The 25,316-nt window shown below is 42.8% G+C and overlaps 1 long non-coding RNA gene across 1 annotated transcript in view; it reads right to left on the bottom strand.

Annotated features, from left to right (window-relative positions):
- Positions 1-6,690: 6,690 nt before the first annotated feature.
- Positions 6,691-25,316, bottom strand: part of LOC141579822 (uncharacterized) — a 39,399-nt gene continuing 20,773 nt past the window's right edge. Inside the window, exons 2-3 of the long non-coding RNA XR_012511836.1 lie at positions 19,589-19,843; positions 6,691-7,607 (exon numbers count right to left, since the gene is read on the bottom strand). This is a non-coding gene — a long non-coding RNA (uncharacterized LOC141579822). The remainder of the gene's footprint in view (positions 7,608-19,588; positions 19,844-25,316) is intronic.

The raw sequence follows: 25,316 nt of genomic DNA, 5'->3' as shown, positions 1-25,316 counted from the left end.
GCAGTGCTCCGATAGAATTCATTGACCTAAACATTTATGTCATTAAATAGGAATGGATTAAACTAAGGCATTTCCTGGAAATTTAGGAAAAGCATATCAAAATAATACAAAAGAGAATATAAGAAAAGAACTAATGATATAAAAACAGAAAGCAATAAATTGGAAATTGGAAGCTTAAAAGGAGGTAAAACAAAGAAACAAAGGCTAAAAGTGGAACCTTTGACAGCAATTGTGATGACTGGCTCTCAAGCTACTCCCCCAGAGCCACCATCACTCTCAGGTTTTCTGAAGTTTTATCTCCATTGCTAAGGGGAATCCAGGAGCCACATTCTCGTGTCCCCTTCCCTACAGGATTTCAGATTGTCAAGCCCAGCAGTAAGAGGGCCTCACTCCAGGTCTGAAAGGGGAAAACAGGAGAGAGAGGCCATTCCTTCATCCTGAAAGTCGCTGGCAACAAGGCTTCAGTGAGTCTTGAAGAAGCTTCCATAGCATAAAAAAGAAAGCACAGCTCTCGTGAACATCTTCCAGAGTGGGTGGAGTCCAGCGTATAAGAAAAGAATGATGCTCCCCCTAAAAGGGGTCTATTTCCAGGAATGCAATCGTAGTTAAAGATTAGGTAAAATATTAATATAAATCACAATGAAAATACTGTCTTTTCATTTCCATCGAGGCAAGGATGATGTGAAAAATTCCAATACGACGCCTGATGAAAGAGAAACATTTTTATAAAATAGGAGCCATTAACTCTTTCCTTACTGGATGAGAAGAACATGTGTGAAATGGACCCTCGCATCCTATTTGAAGGAGGAATGCCGACAGCAGCTGGTTTAGGCCAGATCTAGACAGGAAGGTCTTCCAGCATCGTAACTTAATAGTCTTTTCAAGAGTACTAGGCCAGGGGGAGGGTACAGCTCAGTGGTAGAGCACATGCTTAGCATGCACAAGGTCTTGGGTTCAATCCTCAGTACCTCCTCTATAAAAAATAAACTTAACTACTTCTCCCCAAAATTAAATAAATAAATAAAAGAGTACTAGTCAATTTAGAGAGATATGAAAAGAAAAAAAAATGTAAAACTACAAAGGAGTGGCAGCGTCATCTCTTATAAGTGATATAACTCTAGACCTAAAGGCAACAGAATGAAAAAAAAAAAACCTATTCAACATAAATACAATAAATACCTTAAAAACTACTAAATACAGGTCAGAAAGCGGCTGGTTCTATTACTATATCCAAACAAAAACACTCCTTACTGTTTTATCTTTAATTGAGAGAAAAAATAAATCAGACTTACAATAATACTCCCCAAAAGGGAGGTTAAAATGCCTCAATAAAGTTAACAGAAATTTGTAGCACATGCTGGGGGGAATTTCTAAAGCTAAACCCACTCTCATAGATAAAAGACAAAAATGAAGAAATACTAGCATTTCACATAAGAGTAAATGGCAATTGTCCTAAAATTAAAAGAACACTTAAAAATTGACAAAATATATATGAACAACCCAATTCAAAAGTAACAAGGGATATGTCCAAATAATACATAGAAAAAGAAATTAAAATGCCAATTAATATATGGAAAGATGCATAGGAAGGAAATATAAATAAGTAACAATAAGATATGAGTTTTCATTGTCAACAAAAATTTAAAATGAAATCAAATCCCAGATTGATAAAGTGGAGAAACAGGAACTCACAGTCCCTGTTTGCTGGCCCTGTTACTGTGAACACAAATATTGGTAAAAATTTTATAGAAAATTTTGAAAAAATAATTACCAAAGTTTAAGTACATTAATTAGAATTTAAAATGATACCTTCTGACCTAGTCTTCACCTTACATGTCAAACATGTATGATAAACAGGGCACTGACCAAATGCATGCAACTTGCAAACTTTTCAAAAATGGCTTCCTTGGAAATGAAACCCACAGCCAGCCTTTTCTGCCATGCAGCACAGAAGACACTGCATGATGGAGAGTTGACCCATCTGCATTAGACTGTACACTAAGTGAGTGCTAAACAAAAAAAAAATTGTGTCATGCTGAGCCCTGCATTATTAGCCTTGTTTGTTAGTGAAGCTTTGGTTAACTCCCCTGACTGATATGCACACCAAGGTGAAAACCTGAGAGACATCCTTCCCTTTACCCCTGCAGCCAGATCCGACTACGGCTGAGTCCTCTACTGCCCTGATCCTCAGAGCAGCGTTCCAGGTCAAGTGTCATTTTCCGGGGCCTGAAGTCCCTGCTCCCCCCACCTTTAGAGTGCAGCCGGCCAATTGGGTTTCATGCTGCAGCCAAAGTGGTCTTTCTAAATGCAATTTTTATTCTGTCTTATCTGAAACCATGCCTTCATTTCCTGTTCCTTCAGGATAAAATTCTAACTCCTTAGCATAACATACAAGGCTCTTAATTATCTGTTCCTTGCTTATCTTTTCAGCCTTCAATCTTACCAGCGCCGGTTCTCATTCGACTCTTACGCATCTTACGCAGTCCTCCGCAAATTAAACCTGCTCTGCGCTATTCTCGCGCCTACAGACTTGCGCACAGTCCACTCTCAGCTATAAGCAACCCCCCCCCCCCCAATTTCTTACCTTTATCTAATTCCTTTTCTCCTGCATGATGGGGCCCAGATGTCCCCTCTTTCTGAAACTTCGGTCCTTCCCACTGCCCCTCCGTCCTCGGAGCCATTCTGCCCTCTGGGGAGCTCACCCCGCCCAGGGGCGCGGCATCCTACTATCGCAGGGCATCTCACTGCATCCTCACGGCCTGGTAACTTGCCTCTCTCCTCTCATCCACTGCCACTGCCGCCGGAGAACAAACCGTGCATCGTACCTGCTTTGTGTCCCAAGTCCCAACTGCAATGCCCTGTACCCAGTGAGAGCAACATAGATGATAACTGAATTAACGAATGAATGACGTTTGGATTCATTTGCTGTGGTAAGAATTCAGTATCACTGAAGACGAGGTGCAAGCATAGGAGTGTGTGTCGACTCAGCACATAACCCTGATATTGCCTAATTATAATTCCGTGTGAATCATATGATATGAGTTATAATAACACCATAAAAGTCTTCTCTCTGACGTTTTAGTGAGGTTACTGAGACACAGATGCACCCTGATTTTTTCAGCTTCCTTAAGTTTGCTCGAGTTTTTCCTCTGCCTGGAATTCTCTCCTGTGTTGCTGTTTAAAAATCCCTGCTTTCCCTGGGGCAAGGAACCCCAGGTTTCTACCTCCTCCTCGATGTTCATCCTCCTTTCTCTAGCCGTCAGTGATTCCATTTCTTCCTAGTTCCATAGGCTTTTGTTTCTTTCCATTATTTTATCACCTTATATTATTTTCATATACGCAACGGGAACCTCCATTGGCTTGTAAGTTCTTTAAAAGCAGGGTGTATATTGTTTTCCTTTTATATCCCTCCAGAGCCTAGTAGAATTCTTTGCACAGAGTAGGCACTTAATGAATGCTATTTAAATTAAATGTTGGGGATTTCAACCTGAGCATCACCAAGGTAATAAAAGATTCTTGATTACAACGGCGCTTTCCAGTACAATGTTTCAGGAACCGTGCTAAGCTTCCTGTGTGTTAATGCTTTTAATTCTCACAAGAACCTTGCATTTAAGTAGAATTAATATCACTGTTTAGTAGATTAGAAGGATAATGTAACTTGCCAAGGTTCAGACAATTGATAAATAAATAGTGTGATCTTAACCGTTAAGTTATATGCTTATGGGAGTTATGTATCAGTAATGGATTTTTCTGACATACTAATCTGTTAAAAAAGAGAGAGAGAGAACTATATTTTCCTTTAGGAATTCAGTTTAGTTTCCTTCATCCAAAGAGTAAAAGATATTTTTAAGAATCGTGGTTAATTCGATTGACTTTTCTATTTCTGCGTATGAAATAATGTCTGTGTGTATGTATACATACGAGTATGTGCTGGATATGAAATTGATGTGTAAAATATAACTAGATAGTACTAAAATATTTTAAATTATAAATATATGATAATTATATATATAAATATTATGTAAAGTACATATAATTATCATGTCTATGATAATCAAGTCTTTAAAAAAGCCTAATTTACTTCAAGGATCCAAAATGTGCCATGCCGCTCAGACACGTGCAGTCGTGCACACTGCACAGCTGCAGCGCTTTGACGCTCTCCTTGCCCCTCGCTGAGGCGGCTTTGATTCCAGGGGACCAGGCAGTTAGCTCTCTTTACAGGTGTTAGTCAGCTCAGCCTCTCCCGAAGTAACAAAGGACCCACCTGCTGCTCTGATAAGTCCTTGCCGGGGCCCTCGCACCCTCTGCTTCCTCTGAGCTAATGATGGGATGCACAGACAGAGAGGGCCCCCTGTGTCCCGGGACACCCACTTAGCCTGGCGTTGTTGTGGCGGTGTTCTTTCCTAGCTCGCAGAGACGTGGCTGTCATTTTGCACAGCCCTCCCAGGTTGGCAAGGGTCTGTTTCTTAGCACTGTCCCTGCACCATCTGAAGATGCTGTAGGGGGAGTCAGTGGTGGCTTCCTTGGGAGGTGTGACGTGGCCTTTTCTGCCCACTCCCCCCCACCCCACAGGCACACTGGAATCCTTGCTTTTCCTGATCTGATGTGCCGCTGAGCTGGACACTGGGGAGGGCTGTGCGGCCAAGGGGAGGTCAGCACAGAACAGTGCCATCAGAGCCTCCCAGGGAGACCCTGCGGCTCAGCTCGTCCCTCCGAGGCCGCTCTGGATAAAGCATGGCCCCCCCCCCGCTCCCTAGGTCTGCGTCTGCCTTCCCGGGATATTTACAAACATTCTCCTCGGTGACAGCGTGACTGCGTACCTTTCTTCACTCTGGGAGCTGATGAGAGAAACAAGATGGTGGCCAGTTTGCTGGACCCTAGAGTGAGAGGCAGACTGACCACCCCCTTGGCCTGATTCTCCAGCCTTTTCTGGTGGCCCCGCACCTCATTCATCTCTAATAACTGGCCGTTTTCTTAATGTTCCAATAAATTGCTTTTTATAAATCTGTCTTGAATGGTGATTAGAACTAAGAGGCAGAGTGGAAGATGTTAGGTTAATAAAGTTACATATAATTTTCCACATAAAAAACACGTAGAGTTAAATTTTTTTCCCCTCTTTTGTCTTCAAAGATAACTGAAGCAGCCCAGAATCTTAGTTTAAGTCTTGCTCATTTCATTATGAATAAAGCAATTGGTAAGATTCAAGGCTGGACTCTAACAGACTTGATCTACTCTATTTAAAAAGATTTATAAGGTGAACTGTTAACATAAAGTCAAGATCGTAAAATACAGGCAAAACGTACTAATAAGCTTCTGTTTCTAAGTCTCGCGTGCTCACGTGGCCCAGAGCCTCGTGGAGGCCGCAGCTCCGGGCTCAGGTCCAGGCTGACCCCTCAGTGAGAAGGTGTCAGCCTCGTTACAATGCCTCCAAGGTGCTGTCTACCTAGTTTGCAAGGGCCGATGTAACAAAGAGCCCCAGACTGGGTGCTTTACGCAAGAATTTGTTCTTCAAACACCCTCTTTGGTAGAATTCATTCTAAGTTGAACATTTGCATTATCTTGAAGTTTATCAACCCAAGTTGGGGACTTTCCTAACTCTGTGAGTAAAATTTCAGGTACAGAATAAGGTGAGGAGGAGGGCCACACGGGTTCAGGGATTAAAAGAAGTTACTCTGAGCAGTCCAATAGCAGATGAAGAGAAGACTGGTAAAGTACTCAGGTGTCTTTTACTTCAACAGACTAGGATGTAGGACTTTGTTTAAAGACTATTTAGCACACAAATTGAGATACCCAAAGAAATTTAAGCACAAAGTAACACTCTTGCTAAAGCAAGTGATGGTTATTATTTCTGGTACGCATGAGAGAGCAGTTGAGCTGGGTAATCAGAGTTTGGGCTGCTTTGATAGGAGGGGTCCTGAAATTTTAGCTCAAGGGGACAGATGGAGAATTTGCGATTCCGTGCAATGAAGTGGAAAGCAGGGAATCTGGAGCGATCGTCAGTTTAACTTCCTGGATGCACAATCCGAATTGGATGTCAGGCACAAACACTCCCATTGAACATAAATAAACGAAGCACTTTTTCATGCAAAAAATTATAAACTGCCTCTCTCAAAGTATACAAAACAGGAAAGCACAAATCTGAAGTTTCTTGAATTGTGAAAATTAAGAAATATAAGAATGAATGAAAAACCAGCAGTTCTCTGTCACTGGTGTTTCTGAAGAAGATAAACGGTTGGAAACTGCGGAACAAATGGTTTAGAGGCACCAGCATTGGTGATGCGATGTGTCACATCGTCCTTCGAAGGCGAAGTCTTCATACTACGGACGGGAAGCGTGAGTCACGTGGTAGGACCCAGAGGGTCTGAGAAGAACGTACTGTCTCCGTGTGTGCGGGCACCAAGCTCAACCGAGGGGTGGCCGAGGCATCTTCGGGGCTGGATACAGGCACAGGACATAACATAACCCTGAAGCCAAATGTTATACATCTGGTATAAAACGAGTCAAGTGTTGCTCCTCTGTTGATGACCGAGTTGGGGAGGGGTCAGGTGAGGGAGTACTTCCCATCCTGGAGTCACTGAGTGGGGGGGAGCCTCACCGCAGGTCAGCACAGGCGTTCCCAGCCCAGGAAGCTGCGCTTCGAAGCAGATCGGAGGGTGAGAGGCCCCGCTTCGCAGGATTCCCCTGAACTGACTAGAGCCAGCGCTCACCGCTGCCGGGTATGGGTAAGGGCGTGCGCGCGGTCGCTGCCCTTCCTGTTGCTTGTGTGAAAGGGACAAAATCGCCCCGTCAAAGACTCAAGGTCACTTTACACCGCTTTTTTTTTTTTGCTTTTTATAAAATAAATTAAGTCTTATTTTTATTGAAATGTAGTTAATTTGCAATGTTAGTTTCACGTGTACAGCAAACAGATTTAGTTATACATACACACATAGATATATTTTTCCAGATTCTTTTCCTTTGCAGCTCATTACAAGGCACTGACTGTAGTTCCCTGTGCTGTGCAGCAGGTTTTGTTGTGTCTCTATTTTACGTACAGTAACGTGGACACACGGTCAGTGAAATGACTGATTTGACCAGTTGGTGCTAGACCTTTTAGATAAATCACACACATTGCTGTCTAAGGCTGTGAGAGGACTTAAAATTAGGTATATCATTGGAATATAGAAAAGAGTTTGTTCTGTTCAAAATAAATACTAACCATTAAAAATGTACACTAGAAATTGACATATTATAACTGACTGCACTTCAAAGAAAAAAAAAAAATATATATATATATATACTCCTTATCCAGTTAAGAGCTACCCGGAACCTAAGAAGTGACAAGCCCGGTGGGGTGTGGAAGGAGGCAGGAGGGAACGGGGAAATAGGAAAAGTGCAGTTAACAAAGGCACGTGGGGACGTGGAGATGAAATTGCCCTCTGCGTCCCTCAGCAGGAACATCTCTGTTCAGTGATTCCACGGCCCGACGATCCCACTGAATATATCCCCGTGTGAGGCAGCCAGGTCGCCCTGCTGCCTTCAGATCTCGGCTCCGAGGAGAAAGCATTCCATGGAGATAACTATGTTTTTTGAAGCAGTGAAAGAGTATGAAGTCCTGACAGCGTCTCCTGTAAATTAAAGAAGAGGAGAACGTCACGCCCGGTGTGCATGTGTAAGAAGACATTACTCTGTGCTCATGTCTGAAAGGAAGAGCACATTTCAGGCCGAGCTTCTTTCGACACATGAATTGTCAAGGTGCTGCTCAGTAAAAAGCAGGACACGTATTAGATACACTACGAGCCAATGTGGAGGCAATTGTGAGGCTAATTATACACGATTTTTTTTAAATGTCACTAATCTGAATCATCATATTAGCCGATTTGCACACCCCCCAACACGATCCCTGCCTGGCAGAGAATAACAACACAGACAGCCAGCCTCGTGGAAGTGCGGCAAGTAATGAAGGCAGAGGAGGGTCATGAGTCCCCTGGGTGACAGGTGTTATTAAAATTTGAAAGGACATTATAGTTACAGTTGGGCAGGGAATTTCGAATATTGGCATTGCGGGCCATTAAGGCCATCTGTCTAGCACGGTGTGCCTGGTGGTAGTAAAGAAAACAGGAGTAGGCTGCTGTGTGTTTGCAATAAGGCACAATACTTAAATCACTTATCTTGAAACACACGCATTCTCAAGAGAATGCCATTTCTGAATTTCAAAGTCTGGGGCTGTCAATACACAGAATCAACCTATTTTTCTCCTTTCTGTTTACATCTTCCCAGCATTTTTAAGTGCAAGCGTCACATTGAGAGATAGGAAGGCAAATCGCTCGTGATCTGAGTCTGAACCTACCTACCATTTGCGTGCAATTAGATGAGTCATGTAATATTGTGCTCTTGGGAACACATCCCCTGAAAAATATCTTCACTATTTCTTCCACTACATGAAAAGTAGGAGGCTGGAGTATTCATGCAGACACCATGCCTTTAAAATAGCTTCTAAGTGAATTCTTTTCTTCCTCTGACGTTCACACGTCTGGATCCCTTCCGCTTTCATTATATCTTGACACCGTTGGGGTCTGCTGAATGTCGCAGAGTTCCTTTCTGTCTACTTAGGCTCCTCTGGCTTCACTGGCATGGCAGCCGCAAGGATTATAATAACTCAGGGTGTGATGACTGCTTGGTGCCAGCTGAAGTCAGCCTGCTCTCCGGTTCACACCTCTGTCTATTTTGCAATCTCACAGGGCTTTTCCAGCACTGTTGCTCATGGCTTTCTAAGCATTTCTCCTACTGGTTGGCAGGGATCTGAATTGCTGGTCCCTAGATCAATGAACTTGAGTTATCCAGGCTAAACACCACCTTGTTATTTCCCGGATGTAGGTCTAACTTCCCTTATTCTGTTTTAAATGCCAGGCTCCTTTCCTTGATGGTGCTTACAACTCTCTCCAAACTGGGATCAGGTGAGAAACAGCACAGCAGTTGCTGTCTGTCCTCGTTCTCCAGCCAGAAATAAAGACGCCGAATGAGCCCAGTGTGGTGCTAATCCCTGCGGGCCTTCAATGGTAACACGTCTGGGGAAGTCAGTCCATCAGAACTGAGCGGAACTTGTCAGTGTCTGGCTCTTCCACGGAACATCACTGTGAACTGATTTCAGTTTTTTTAATCTATCTTCTTACTTACACAGGATGAGGTAGCTTGAAAAGAAGACTTTTGTTTTCACCTTAAAAGGTACTCTGCACCATGTTTGGGGGAAATAGCAAAGCATGAGTTCCAAGTCCTCACAGAGTCTCCTATAAATGAACAAAGAATTTAGGAGAAAAATCCCTTGCCAAAAAGGTACCAGCTGGGTCGGCCTTCGTGTTTATTTTTAATCTTTTGCCAAGGAAACAGCTGCGGAGAAGGTGTATAATTAAGCCAGATGCTCAGTGGCGTCTGCAAAGAGCACCAGAGTACGCAGTGCACAGGGATTTCGGTTCTGAGCTGCTCGATACTAAACCTGACGGGCTGGGATGTGTCCAGACGAGGCGGTCCAGCTGCAGGGGCGTCTGGAAAGGGGGCTTTACGAGGGAAGGCTGAAGGAAAGGAGATGCTTAACTGGGCAGTGAGAGCTGAGGGAAATGCAGTGACTGCCTTGAATGTGTTAACGTGCCTGTTGTAGGAAAGGGCAATGCTTCATTGTGTTACTTCAGGGGATAGGGATCTGGCTTGCGGGCTGTCGTTTGCCAGCCCCTGATCTAGCACATTGTCAAAACCGCTGCCTTACTCTGAAGTCGTTTCGGGGCCAGATGTGGCCGTTCTCAGCGTCCAGAGATGGTTGTAGCGCTGGTGATCTTCACTGTGAATGCTGGTGGTTTTCCACAGCATGTGCCCAGAGCTCCTGGAAGCGTGTCATGATTGGGTGCTGTGACGGCTGCTCAGTAATCAGGTCTCTGGCTATGATATAAGCTTTAGCCTCTCTTACAGCCTCTCTGACTGTGGCCCAAGGGCCCTGACTCCCGGAGACCCTGCGCTGATCACAAGCCCCTGTGGTGTGCAGTGAAGGACAGGATAGCCTCACGTGGGAGAATGGAGATGTCACATTTGCAAAGCCCAAATGAATGAAAGGCATGGACACTACCTGTATGACAACAAAGAACCCTCGATGGTAACTTCTGATGCCCCAGGACCTATGAGAATAGCTTATCAGTTCTGTCTAAACAGTCTGCTAACTGCTGAAGGCACGATTCAGGGTAGACACCGAGTTTATCTCCCTGACATTGGCGTCATCCGTGAAGGACAATCGGGGATTTCACTTATTCATAACCGTTTAGAATTAGGTAATGGAAAGTGGCAAGGTTATCTAAATACAAATTCAATGTGGGCTTAATCTCACTCGGTTATAATAGAAATTTCAGCCAGGAGCGGGTCTGCTCTGAAGGATGCCTTTTTCTAGGACCTTGGCTTCGACTCCCATCTATGATTCTTGTATCAAAGAGACAGAAATTAACAACTAACTGTGTCTATGAAAATGCACAGTTACATTTACAAAATAAAATGCCCAAGGTGAAAAACAAATGCAGAAACTTGGCAAAAATATAGAGCAGCTAGCATTTCCAAGCCTTCCGGAGAAACATGTGGTGCGCTTGAAAGTCAGATAGAACCAGGAGCCCGTCTGCTGACAAATCAGGGGAGTCCACCGCAGCTTCAGGACGAAGATGAGAACTGAACCCTTTCACAGACAATTTATTCAGTAGCAATTTAGACCCGAGCCAAAATAATTCTATCTCAAAAGATTCCAGTCTTCTGTACCAAGGGCAGAAGTTCAAGTTGAGCAATATCCCATTTCCAGCCACAAAACAGCCTGGTCCCGACAGACACTTTAATAGTTTTTTTCCGAGATGCTTATAGTCTTAGTTTTTTTTAAGGAAATTCTTACCAGTATCTGTTGGCGCTTATCCACTAAGTCTCTTCCTCTTTTTCTAGCCTTAAATTTTATGCCTCTGTCCTACTTTAAAATAAACAAAATAGGGACACACGTGTTTCACTGAGAAATCAAATGTGGACATTTCTTTGCTCTGAGAAGTTACGCAGTGCGGTGGTGGAGAAATGAATGGCGAACAGAGCAAAGATGAGAGGGTGAGTCCAGCAGCAGCTCCGTCTTCTAACAAGGGGTGTTGAGAACCGCTTATGCAGATCGTCAGGGAACACAAGATTTAAATCACAAGCCCTGCTTTCTGCTTTTGTAAGAAAAACGTCAGAGATGTTCACCTTTGACTGAGTCTAGCCTTCAGTTCGAATAATGGCAGAAATGTAGGCATGCATTTCCGTGTCAGGCGTTTGCTTGGTGCATTGGAGCGTCCGGGGGCGTAATGAGTCTACAGCTGGACCAGCGTCCCATCCTGTGCTGCAGTCACACTGGCTGAAGCAGTCTGTTCTATGTTCTTATACACATAATGTTTGCTTTGCTTGTGTACATATCTTATAATCAAAAGAGTGTATTCTTAGGGCAATTTTATATATGTATTTCAAAGACTATTTTAAAGATCTATATGTCCTTATGAAAAATATTCATTCTTTGAACCAATTTACTTCAAGGCTAAGAATTCGTCCTCGGGAAAGTATCAGATCTTTCTTTCAAGAATATTCGTCAAAACATGAAAAGCAAGGGGAGACTGGAAATAACTTAAGTACCTGATGCTCTGAGTGAGCCCTTTCAATTTGAACACCCCTGCAAGAAAAACCTAAGTTGTATTTCGTGTTCCTGAAATTAGCCATTAAACCCATTAAGGCATCTGGCTATTTCATGCTTCACTAGGTTAAGCCAACTGAGGCCCGTTAGCGTCTACAAGCGCAGAAATGCCAGGGAGTTGTTTGAAGGGCAGTCAAATTAGAATTAAACGCCTGCATTTCTCACATCTTTTGCTACTCAGAACTGCCTAAGGGGACTTCCTCGTCCTCCTGCCTGCGCTTCCCGTGCTGAACGACTCACACCTAAGGCAGCAGAGCCCTCTGTGTGTGCTGGATAATAGTCTGTTGTCAGATACGTGTTTTGCAGATATTTTCTCCTAGCCTGTGGTTTGTATTTTCCTTCTCTTGACGGTGTCTTTCACAGAACAATTGGTTTAATGAAGTCCAGTTTCTAAGTCCTTTCCTTCTTGGGTCATGCCTTTTGTGTTGCACCTAGAAAGTCATCACAAAGCCCAAGGCCGTCTAGATTTTCCCCTGTATTACCTTCTAGGAGTTTTCTAGTTTTACATTTTGCATACAGGTCTGAGACCCGTTCTGAGTTAATCTTTGCGAAGGCGTAAGACCCATGTGGGTGTGCAGGTTTTCCAGCACCGTTGGCTGAAAAGACCATCTTTCCTCCACTGTGTTGCCTTTGCTCCTTTGCCAAAGATCAGTTGATTATATTTAAGTAGCTCTATATCTGAGACCTCTATTTTATTCCATTTACCTATTTTTTTTTAAATTTTTGCCAATACCGTACTGCCTTGATTACAGTAGCTTTGTGGTAAGTCTTGAAATCAGGCAGTGTCAGCCCTACAATTTCGTTCTTCCTCGTCAATATTATGTTCGCTGTTCTGGGACGTCTCCTCTCCATGTAAACTTTAGAATCAGTTTGTTGACATCTGTAAAATAACTTGCTGGAATTTGGATTGAGACCTCATTGACTACATAGACCAATTTGGGAAGAAATGCCATCTTGACAATATTGAGTCTTTTATACATAAACAAAAAGATTTCTCCATTTTTTTAGTTTATTTTTATTTCATTCATGAGCGTTTTCTAGTTTTCTTCATATAGATCTAGTTAAAATATGTTAAATTTATTCCTAACTTAAAAATTTTTCATTACATTTGCTAATGTAAATAGTGTTGTGTTTTCAATGTCAAACTCTACTGTTAATTGTTAATATATGGGAAAGTGATTGACTTATGTATATTAACTGAAGTTCAAAGGACAAAATGCTAGCTGGAACCAAACAGAATAATTCTTCACATAGCCAAGGTGAAGCGAGACCCTTGGGTACTTTTTGGTGACCCACTTGTCAGACTGAGCTTTATTACCTGTGGCGTTGACCACAAGGCATAATGTAAAATATTCTTGAGGAAGGATTGGGAGAAATTAAGAAATACTGCTGGCCCTGTGTGAGTAAATTCTTAACCACTGGCTCTCAAGGAGAGGGGAGGAAGCACTGATTTACAGTGTTAGCCAATTTCTGTGGTGTAAAAACTCTCCCCACTGCTGATTTGTAACTGCCGGTGTGACACTTAGGAACACAAATGTGGGGGGAATGCTAACAACCAGCCCTAGAGAGCCAACAGGAGACAGCGCCAAGGCACCACTGTGTATCTTTCCTAGAAAGCCCCTTGACATTAATCCAACCAGGAGCATCTTAGGTTGCTAAGCAATAGACGTCTCAAAAAGTGTAATTAAAGGTGATAACCCAGCGTCAGAGCAACTCAACCAGACGTAGAGGAGAATACCAGCTAGTCCTGGTGAAGTTGCAGGAAGGAGACTGGCCATGGGTGTTCATAAACCTTTGGGCAGGGAGGTAACTGGCCGCAGGGAAGGCTGGTGGCAGGCGACGGGCTCCTCTGGCTGCTCCAGCAGCTGCCAGTCCTGGAATCTGATGACCCATCCTCGGCCTGCTCCTGTTGACTAGATCTTGCTCAATAATGCAGTCATCCGTCCTGAGACCCACGGTCCTTCTGAGAGGACAGCGTCACCACATCCCCATCAAACAGGGGCTGCAGAAACTAATCCTTGGGATTCTCTTTGGACAGTTACTGACCATATTAAATCAGCCTAAAACGCTTGGACATCACTCCAAGAAAAAGCCCCTCCATTGCCCCTGAGCATTTTGCCTGCTGGCCCAACTCTGCACTCTTCCTGCGCCTCCCCAAAGCTAGCCTACCGCCCCTCCAGAACCCTGGATTCCTAAATCCAAGACCCAGCACAGTGGCCTCAAGGCCCTTCACGATCGGGCTCCCTGTTATTTCTCTGACCTGTCTTCCTGCCACTCTCTCTTATCCACTCTCTTTGCTCCAGCTCTTGCCCTGCTTCCTGTTCCTAAAACACTCACGTCTCTTCTGTTATCCTGTGGCCTTTGCCCTCCCTTTCTTCAGTTTCTGCTCAGGGGTTGGTCCGGGAGACCTCTGCTGGGGACTTGCGTTAAATACCCTCCCCTTCTCCGTCGCTCCCCACCCCTCTCCCCCACTGAGCGGTCTTCATCCCTTTCTGAGCTGTCACTACTTACTTTCTCATCGTCTGGCCTCACACAGGTAAGACGCAGCCCCCTGGGAGGAGGGAGCTTTTCTGTTCTGTTCCCTGCTTTACCAACAGCACCGTGAGCAGGTCCCGCCACACAGAGCTCCTCTCAATAATTTTTTGTCGAATAAGTGAATCTATCATAATCTTTTGTTCTGTTCAAATTAATTTGTTTGTCAATATACTCATTGATGAATTCCACAAATCTACAGATTTTCTACAGTCTTCCAGGTGCTGGAGATAAAGTAATAAATAAGAGTCATGATCCTTCCCCTCTGCCTTCATCCACCCCTGAGTGGCGCAGCGACTGCCCTGTTGCTAAATTCAGTGGATTCGTTTCCAGCCTCTGTGTAGCATCTCGTACCTTACCATCTCCTTCTTTTCAAAATACCATTTTCTCTTGCCTTTACTCATTCTTTGATTTTCCTTTTACATCTCTGGCCACTCCTCGGCCTCCTTCGCTGTTTCTTCTCTTCACCTCGTCCCTGCAGTTGGTGTTCCCTGGGACTTGGCTCCAAGCCTCCATTCTCCTAGATGCTAGACTCTCTTTACCCAGGCAACTGTATACATTCTTGTTTCTTTAAATATTATTTATATGTTGGTGGCATCAAAGTTTCTGGGTCCAGCTCAAATCTCTACTTGCTCTCTTGCCTATCTCCAGCTCCCAGAACAAAGTCCAGCCCGTTGTAGGCTCTTAAAGACATTTATGGAATTACTTGTTGAGTGATCATCTGCCCCGAGCTTCAGGATCAAATATCCTCAGCGTCTCTGTGTGACTGTCCCATAAATACCTTAAATTCTGCACTCTCCATAGAAAACCTGACATCTCCTCCCCCAGAGTCCCCTGTCCGTTGTGTCCCTTCCTCACTGAGTGACGCTGCCATCAACACGGTTGTGCACCCTAGAAACTTCCACATCTTTCTCGATTTCTTCTTTTTCCTCAGCCCACAACATTTCAGGAGGAGCTTGCAAACTATCTTCTTTACGTCTACATGCTGGAAAAGCCAGAGTCTTACTTGCTGTCCAGAAGGAATGGGTGCAAAGGCAGACTGGGGGAGCTTCTTAGGACCAGATGTAGGCGAAAGAAGCAGAGAAGCCGGAAGGCCAAACAAGAGCCCTTCTGTGTTCAGCACTTTCTCTCTTTTTCTCTCTAACATATATCACATATGCACTATATATATACACACACATACATATATGTCTTTATATGTGTATCTTTTTATTTTAATTGAAATACAGTCAGTTACAATGTGTCCATTTCTGGTGTACAGCACAACGTCCCAGTCTTGCATATACATACATATATTTGTTTTCATATTCTTTTTCATTTAATGTTATTACAAGATATTGAATGTAGTTCCCTGCGCTGTGCAGAAGAAACTTTTATATGTGTATCTTTATATATGTATACTATCACACACACAATTACACACTCTCTCTCTATACTTTCTCTCTGTATATACACACACACATGCATCCATACCTACACATATAAACACGTGTGTATGTGTGTACATATTCATAAAGGTACCGCCCAGATCAAGCTGCAGATCATTTCCGGCATCCAGAAGACTCCCTTGTGCTCCTTGCTGGCTAATGTCTGGACCCTGAAGGCAATTACTGTCTCACTTCAATCACTATGTGTCGATTTTCCTAATCTTGACCCATACTGTAAAAAGATATGGCACATTCTCTTTCACTCTCTAGTTTTTGCTCATCCTTGTCTCTGTGGGATTCATCCATGCTACATGTAGGAATCATGATTGCCTTTCCCTTTTCACTGCCGTGCAGTATTCCACTGAAGCAGCATTCCACACTTTTTTATCCATTCTCCTGTTGACACACATTATGCTGGATTTAAAGATAGATACTTGTGAATTCCTAATTTATTAGTAGCTTTTATCAGGAATGAGGTAGAATTTTATTAATTAGATATCAACCTAAATCAAGATGTTGCTTTTTTCCTTCGATATATTAATATGTTATAATGCATTCATTTATTTCTAAAGGGAAGCTATTTGCCTGTTAAATTTTTTGATAATTTCTTTTTTGGATTTTAAATATTTTCTGAAGTTAATTTTAGATATTTCATTTTTCCAAGATAATCACTGTTTCAACCAATTTTCAAATTATTAGCTTGGCATTTAGCAGTGTAACCACATTTAACCATTTTTATTTATTTTCTAAGTCTTTACTATTATTTATTTTGTCTCTTTTATCTTAAGTTAATTACTTCATGGCTTTTATGCAAATGACCAATTTTTGCATTTGTGTATTAATTATGAAATTTCTGGACTGGTAATCAATTGAAGCTTTCATACTTATCTTTTTCTTTTGCTTTCTATAGAATTATTTTAATTGTTTGGATAAGGATTTCATTCATAGTTGAGTTTTTCTTCTATTTTTATGCTTAATTTATTTTATTCCTTGTGTGTTTCTGATCATCGCCCTTAAGCCCATATTCCACTTTATCTGTGAAATCCCCTGGGGCCTGTATTAAAGTTACATTCCTCCGAAGAAGAATGGCATTTGTTTTTCCAGAATCCTGGGCTCAGTGCCCTCTTGATGCTACTTTAAGTTAAATTATTTGCCGAGGCTCTTTACAGACTGGCAGGCAGTGTGAATTCATGTTGAAAACTGGCTGAAGAACTGGGTTGTGGTTATAAGTTCTAAAAGGAATTCCTCGCCTCTCCACCGAGAGTGGCTGTCCATCCCCAGCACGTGGTTATGACATAATGAGAAACAGTGTCTCATCCTCTTAAAAGTGTCCCAGCTCAGGAGACACACTCTGCGACCACTCAGCGCTCAGGCTGTTATGGTGGGTCCTCTTGCTGCCCACTTCGGGGCGGCAGGTTTAGCCCTTGCTTTCCTTCACAGACAGTGTGCTAACCCTTAGGGGCCAGCTCTGCTCAGGGGATTCCCACTAGACTTTCAGCCTAGGCTGGCCCTGGCATACATCTCTGTCTTCGGTCCTCCTTACCCTATGTAGCCATCAAAATGAACGCTTGCATCCATCAGAGTCCCTGGCACAGCCCTTGGAAGAGACATTTGCTTGGAGCAGTCTGCAGTATGAACAATAGTGGTGACAGTGGATTCAGGATGGCCCTAGACATTTATCCTCCCTTGAGCATTAATCATCATAAAAGAGCTCTTTCTGTCTTTCAATATTTTTGCCTTGAATTCAACTGCAATCTCATGAGCCCTGAGTTCCTTTTGTATATACATTTATCAGCTGATTATTTCCTTTCCAACAAGTCTTTGTGAGTATGCTCTAAAATGCATTACTTTGTGTACACAGGTTACATTTTTTATCAAAACAGAAAGAATTTCCTTTAATTGGTTTTTCTTATCTCATTTACAATTGCTGATATGATAAGCAAGTTTGATCTCAGTTTTTTCATAGTTCCTATGTTTTCTTTTCCATTTCCTTTTGAATGATTTTTCTATTTTTTTCTCTTTTACTTCATGGTCTTTGTGTTTTTAATTTGGTGTGTGTGTATGTATATGTGTGCGTGTGTGTTCCTTTGAATTGAAACTTCCTTTTTTAAATGTTAATAATATGTTTTCAGTACTTAAAAAAAAATACTTAGGCAGGTGAACAATAATAAGAAATGAAGCTATGTTTATCTCTGCTTTCCTCTCATTTCCAGATAGGGAAAATAAAACATTATGAATACCTCATTCACGGCTCACGCGGAGCCTGCTACCCACTCAGCCTCCATTCAGTCTCCACCTCAGCTCTTGAATGACTTTCCTCAGTCTTAATAATAATAAATAAATATTATGCAAACCAATCAACCAACAAGCCTCCCCTGAACCCTCATTTTATTATGCTGTTTTGGCATGATTTACCATCCTGGTTGTAAGTCATTTTATGTGAGTGTCATGTTCACTCACATAACGTGAGCAGAAGGCTCTGGTGTAAACCGAGCCCCCTTGCAGTGCGTACATCCTAGACACAGTGATGGTTTTTATGCAGTGAGAAGACTTTCAAGTCCAAGTGAATTACAGGACTCAGTTTTAGCATTTCTCGAATCAATTACCTGCTGTTGAATTATCACTTAGGCGTTTTCTTTAAAGTATTCGGCCACAGGGATTTATGTAAAGTTGTAAACTATCTTTGAGCCAGTTTATTGAAAGGTGTGTGACTACCAGGTAATTGACTCGCAAGTCCAGCAGCTTCGTGTAGGTAGACACAAGTAGGCAAGACCCAGGAGGGTACGTTCACCTTGGCTCTGCTCAGAGACTCAAGACAAAAGATTCAGTAAACCTGTATGGCTCTTATCAGTAAATATCTGGATTATAAATTGTTTAGAACACATTGTAAAAAATTGTTGAATTCCCATCTTTCAGACCTTTAACAAGCCAGACATCTGAAATGTCAATCACAAAATAATTTTTTTAAAGATGAAAAGAAAAAGATAAATAAAAAAACCACTTTAAACATTTGCATGCTTCTATTACTAGATAAGATATTTCTGGTTCCCTTTTCACTTGGACTGAAACAAAGATTTTAAAGTGTGTAGAAAACATTCACACTTCAAAGTCTAGCTGCTACAATATAATCAGCCCCTTTTTATACAGAGAATGAGAAAGCTTTTGCTGGATTGGCGGTCCTTGCTGTCTTATGTAAAATATGTTTTGGTTCAGCACTCTATGTAAATTGCAGGGGAAAAAAACGGGGATTTTATCGTAATCTGTACTGGCTATAGCTGTTAGTTTTTTGTAAACCTGGATCCCGGATTTAGCATCCATTTCCTCATCTTAAAATGAAAGAAAGAAGAGATAACAAGTAAAAAGAAATGTAAATTTGATTTATTGCAAAGACAATTATTCTTTTATTTTTATAATGTATTGAAATTCTGCATGGAGACGAAACTAATTTTAGCTAAATTCTTAAAGAAAAGGCATAGACATCACTTTTTAAATTAGTAAATATCCTACAACATACAGCTTCCCTCTTTTAAAAAAATTTTTTTTAGTTTATTTTTACCCTTTTTTGGTGAGGGAGATATTTATGTTATTCATTTATTAATTTATTTTGATGGAGGTACTGGGGATTGAACCCAGGACCTTGTACATGCTAAGCATGCGCTCTACCACTGAGCTATACCCTCCCTGCTACAGCTTCCCTCTTTAATCAGGAATTGACTAGACTTATTTGGGTGTTTATACCAAATATGTTCTTGGTCAATATTTGAGTTCTTTTTTCCACTGTTGTCTGGTTTTACTCTTTTGCTCTCCTTATAGTTTTCCCTGGATTAAAAGAAAAAGTGTTCAAGAGAGACAGTGGTCCTGCCCTGCTATTTATTTATTAAGGCGAACATGAGTCAGTTTCTCATAATCGGGCAAAGACACTTACCAGCAGAAAGGCACTGCAAGCACGGTGCGACGCGGAGACGCCGCGGTTCCTGACGGTGCCCCAAGAGATGCGAGGTGGGTGCTCCTTGGGAGGCCAACTCTGCTGGGAAGCGTGGGGCTGGAAAGTGACTCGGGCATGCTTCGCAGGAGCTTCAGAGGTGAGGTGGTGCAGCGGCAGGGGTGGTCCCGTGTTGGCTCTCTGTCTCTCCAGACTCCGGCTCCTCTGCTCCGGACCCCTCCAGGACGGAAGGCAGGGCTGCAGGAAGAACGTGCAGTCTGGGTTAGAATCCCAGCAAATTTATTCAAGGACAAATTTCCTTATGGAAAACTAGAAATTAAAGCCTTAATCACACAGCAAAAGAAAACAACAGCAAAATGAAAAGGCAAATCATATATCAGGAGTTATCATAAACCATATACAAGGAGTTAGTATCCAAAGTGTATAAAGAACTCATACAACTCAATGACAAAACCAAACAATCCAATTTGAAAATGAGCAGAAGACTTGAATAGGCAATTTTCCAAGGAAGATACACAAATAGCCAACAGGTACTTGAAAAGAAGCTCAGTAGCACTCATCATCAGGAAAAGGAAAATCCAAACCACAATGGGATGTCACCTCAGACCTGATAGGAAACCCATTACCAGGAAGACAAGAGACAGCAGGGTTTGGCAAGGATGTGGAGAGAAGGGAGCCCTCGTGCACCATTGGTGGGAATGTAAATTGGTGCAGTGACTATGGAAGACAGTATGGAGTTTCCTCAAAAAGCTAAAAATAGAACTACCAGGTATCCAGCAATGCCACTTCTGGGTACGTATATGAAGGAAACAAAAGCACTCTCTCCAAGCTATTTCTGCACTGCTGTGTTCACTGCAGAATTATTTACAACAGCCAAGATGTGGAAACAATCCAAGTATCTATCAAGGATAAATGGATAAAGAAAAATGTGTGTGTGTGTGTGTGTGTGTGTGTGTGTGTGTTTATGTGTGTGTATCAACACATATACATATATATACACATACACATACATAATGGAATATTATTTAGCCATAAAATAAGAGGCCATTATGCTAAATAAGTCAGACAGAGAAAGACAAATACTATATGATCTCACTTTTATGCAGAATCTAAACAAATGTGAATTCATAGATATAGAGATCAGACTGGTGGTTGCCAGAGGTGGATGGTGGGGGTGGGGCAAAGTGGATGAAGGTGGTCAAAAGACATAATCTTCTAGTTAGAAAATAAGTAAGTCATGGAGGTGTAAGGTACTGCATGGTGACTATAGTTAAAAATACTCTCTTGTATATTGCAGCTACTAAAAGGCTAGATCTTAAAAGTTTCCTTCACAAGAAAAAGAATTAACTATGTGGAGTGATGGATGTTAAGTAAGTTTAATGTGGTGATCATTTCACAATATGTACATATACCAAGTCATTATGTTGTACATGTTAAACTAAGATAATGCTGTATTTCAATTGTATTTCAATAAAACTGGAAAAATAAATAAATCGAGCTTTAGTCGATAGAGAACGTCTAAATCTGAAAGCCAAGAACTCAAGATGTTTCGTCAAGATGTATGGATATAGATATAGATATATTGGTCTTAAAATTAATAATGGACATAGTTGAAAAAAAGAATTACTGTTCTTTCGATACAAAGGCAAGTTGAAATACAACATAGATGACAATCTGTCCATGTAATTTTTATATATGATTCACATAGAATGAACTTTACCCGTTTACAGTTGCAGTGCAGTGGTTTTAGCACATTCAGAGATGTGCCATCACTGCCACCAGCTAATTCCAGGACAGTCTCATCACCCTCAAAAGACACAGCTTCCCCATTAGCAGGGACCCCCTATTTCCTTCTCCCCACAGCCCCAGACAAACACTAACCTACCTTCTGTCTTTATGGTTTTGTTTACTCAGGACATTTTATATAAATGAAATCATAAAATATGTGGTCACAAAATTGATACTCTCAAATGAACTTAATCTGAAATAGAAGTAAATCATTTTGCTTTCGTTTGCTGTCATAGTATTGCTCTCTTTCACAAAGATGCGTTACAAGTTAGTGCATGAATAAGGTATCCTTGGGTCAGTTGGCCAAAAGTATACATTGTGATAATGACAATCCTTTAAATTTCCCATAAAGAGAAAAATACCTGGTCACTAATCCACCTTTTCATTTCATTCCTTCCTTTTAGAACTAAGTATTCCCATGGTGATGCTAGTGACTTGGGGACAACAATTAGGTTGGCTAACTTATTTTTCCTGTAAAATTGCTCCCTTGCCTGGCTGTTTAAGGGTATGCACAGGTGATCAAAATCAGTAAAAGCAAATTACTAACAAACATGAGGCTGCAACATGCCTGTTTAAAGAGTGTGTTTATTCTGTCTCTACTGGGACTTCCTATGGAAGAACGCAATCTATCCTGCCCAGTGCGGTAGGAAAACTGCGTATGAGACCCTGCAAGTCCCTCAGGGCACAGGGCAGAGCTGGGCAGTGGTTACAGTAGGATTGTTCCTACAAAGTGGCAGGCTTCCTCGGCTTCTCCTGAGAACAAAGTGGATGTGGTCACGAAAAGTGCAGCAGGGTTTAATGCGTTACTGATGAAAAGAAACCCCGGGCACAGTCACCCCCGCTCAGCACCGGGGGGAGAAATGCCGCCGTTACCAAGCCAGCTCCTCATCAGGAGGAACGCTCCCCCCGCTGGGGAAGTTCACTCTTCAACCTGGAACTCGCTGATGTGAATGGAGAGGGTGCACTGCCGCCACCGGAAACATGAAGAAACAAAAATAAACACCAGAAACAATGACTGAGTCCTTGCCTCTGCCCCAAGCCATCCCCTTCTCTTTCCTTTACGTCTTCCAGCACCCAAGAAAACGTCCCCTGTGGGCAAGGTAGGCCTAGCAGATGTGAGTTGATGGTATGAGTTAAACATGGGATTCTAGCAACCGTGAAAGGTCATCCCACTGGCATGCTGCGGTGTAATTTTAATCATTAGCGAGTTTAATATCATCATCATCATCATTAATACAGCATTTCTAAAAAGCAAATAAATTGCCCAAGACAGACTTACATAGGATGTTTTGAGCCCTGGATATCTAGGGAAAGGATAGTTCCAGAAGTGGAGACATCCAGAGATGAAGGCTCATTGCCTCTCTCTCACACGAGTCTGTCAAGCTCTAGGGACGGTGCCTTGCTCTGGGCGTGCAGGGATGATTAACGCAAACTCACTGTTTTAGAGAACTCAGTCTAGGCAGTGGTGGTAACATCCCCAAAGAGAGTGTGCGATTAAAGACAGAAGTGTATACAGGACACGCTGAGGGTGGGTTTAAGTTCATGTGAACGTTAGCGCCAGGCCTGAGGCTTGAAACGTGAGTTAAGCGTTTTGCAAGAGAGGAAGGTGACAGACTTTCTAGAGACAAGAAATTACTAACAATGTAATGGAGAGACAGTATCAAGGTCAGAGAAATAAAAATTCCTAGGAGCACTTGAAGCACAATACACTGTAGCAAGCTGGTTTAACAGAGAAACAGGCCAAGGCTGGTTCCTCAAGGGCGTGTGTGCGTGTGTGTGCGCGCGCGCGTGCGTGTGTGCTCTAATAAGAAGTCTCAATTATTTAAACAGCAAAAGAGATCCATTGGAGTAATTCATAGAGAAAGGCACTACAACCTGCCTTACTGTACAGAAGTCATTTTATCAGGAGTGATATAGCGTTTTCTCAGTTAGATTTTCAGCCTCAATCAAGATGTTGCTTTTTCCCCTTTTGATACGTTAATAATAAGTTATCATGTATTCGTTTATTTCTCAGGGGAAGCTGTTTTCCTATTTCCTTCAATTGTTTTGCTGATAATTTCTTTCTCAGATTTTAAATATTTTCTGAGGTTGACTTAAAGTCTTTCATTTTCCCTAGATAATCATCACTTTATCCAATTTTCAAATTATTAGCTTAGAGCTGAACAGTAGCCCGAGTGCTTAAGATTTAGAGAATCGTTTCTGTTGTTTAGGGTGGGACGAACTTAAACACGTGGTGCTATGGAAGAGGACTCAGCAGGGGGGAAGAAGTTAAGGATGAAGGGAAAAGACATGTTTAGGGGTCAAGGACCCACAGGAAATGGGAGGCAGGGGCATCTGCAGAAATGCTGGAAGGTTCCTCTCCCTCTCACTTGTCTCTGATGCTCTTACGTCTCGTTTCACAAGGAAAAGGGAAGCCACCGGCAGAGACCTTGCTCAGCCCTGCATCACCACCTCTCTCGATATGCAGCTCCAGTGCTCATCCCTCTCCTTGCCGAGGATGGACTGGCTGTGACCCTGGCCAAGGCCACCTCCCCACTAGCGGCCTGGTATCACTCCCTCCCGCTTTCTCACAAACGTCACACCGGCAACCCCGGCGTTGTCCTCCTGTACAGCGTCATGGCCACCATCACACACACATGTGCTTTTCATTCTCTTAATGGAACCAAACGATAAAACCAAAACCCAACTTTCTATCTGTCCCGTTTGCCCCTCCACGTTTTCCGTGTCTCCTCTCAGCAGAACTCTTGGCGCTACATTTTCCTTCACTCCCCCCGGCAATGCCTTTAGACATTGCATTTGTTTGTTTACTTAGATTTTTCATCTGGGTGCTGAGATGTGAAAGAAAGTCATCTTATAGATTCTGGTTGACATTTTACAACGTGGGGAGGACGCAAGGATAAACATGATTGCTCTTCTTGAAAATTAACTTGATGGAGGAGGCAGTAACTGGGAACACCTGCTCTCTGAGCCTGGAACTCTGAGGGGAACTCTATTTACCGCACAGCTTGGCGGACTTGATCTGTTCGGGCGTCTGTGGCTGTGACAGGGACAATGAGCAGAGGGCAGCTCCGCCGCAGCTTTCTGTTTATCGAGTCTCCGGCTCTGTTGCAGACCGTCGGGTCAGGGATCAGCGCTGGGAGCCTCTGCATACGGAGCAGCAGCAAAGCTACACTGCGGTTTCAAACCATCTGTTAGTTTGTTTTCTTGTCTTCAGAGGCTTGTTTATCCCTTGACTTGCGGTTATAGTTTTATTTACAATTTGATTTTAGATTAGACAACAAGTCTTTGTTTTTTCTGATGCTTTCTTGCCCTTGGCTTTCTCACTGTGGTCCAAACTCGATTGGCTTAAGTTTGCTTTTATTATGTGGCCAAGAGAAGTGATGGAAATAGCACATCGTTTGGGTACTTCCTGTCATTTTCTCTTTCTCCCAGTTTCGAGCAAGTAGTCAGGATTTGTGATTCTTTTCTAAATCTCTCCTCCCAGGATTTTGGCTGGGATGACAACAAAGGCAGTCTGTCTCTCCTTGTCTACTGTAAATCCCTGGACCTGTTGAGGAGATGACCCTGCCTTTTCTGGAAGGCCCTGGGCAGGGGGAAGCCTTGGTAGACAGGAGATGGGGTGGTGCAGTCCCAGAACACCCAGGAGGTGAGACCTATGGGTCCGGAGAGCAAGGTCTCCTGGCCAGGGGCTCTGATGCCATCCCACCTCCTGGGGTGGCATAGGGGAGCCCCTCCAGGTGACAGAACTAACATGGAAATCGCACCTGGGCACCTAGGGCAGCAAGGCACGCCCACTGGGCTCATGGGGGCCAGAAGCGTGTGGGTCTTGGTGTGACTCAGGCGGGCTGAGGGGTAGAAGGGCTTCTTCGTCGCCTTGATGCTCAGCAAGACTGGACATGCACAGCGCTTCAGCCTGAACATA

The sequence above is a fragment of the Camelus bactrianus genome, chromosome 14 (assembly GCF_048773025.1).
Source record: "Camelus bactrianus isolate YW-2024 breed Bactrian camel chromosome 14, ASM4877302v1, whole genome shotgun sequence".
Taxonomy (NCBI): Eukaryota; Metazoa; Chordata; class Mammalia; order Artiodactyla; family Camelidae; genus Camelus; species Camelus bactrianus.
This window is presented reverse-complemented; position numbering and strand designations above follow the sequence as displayed.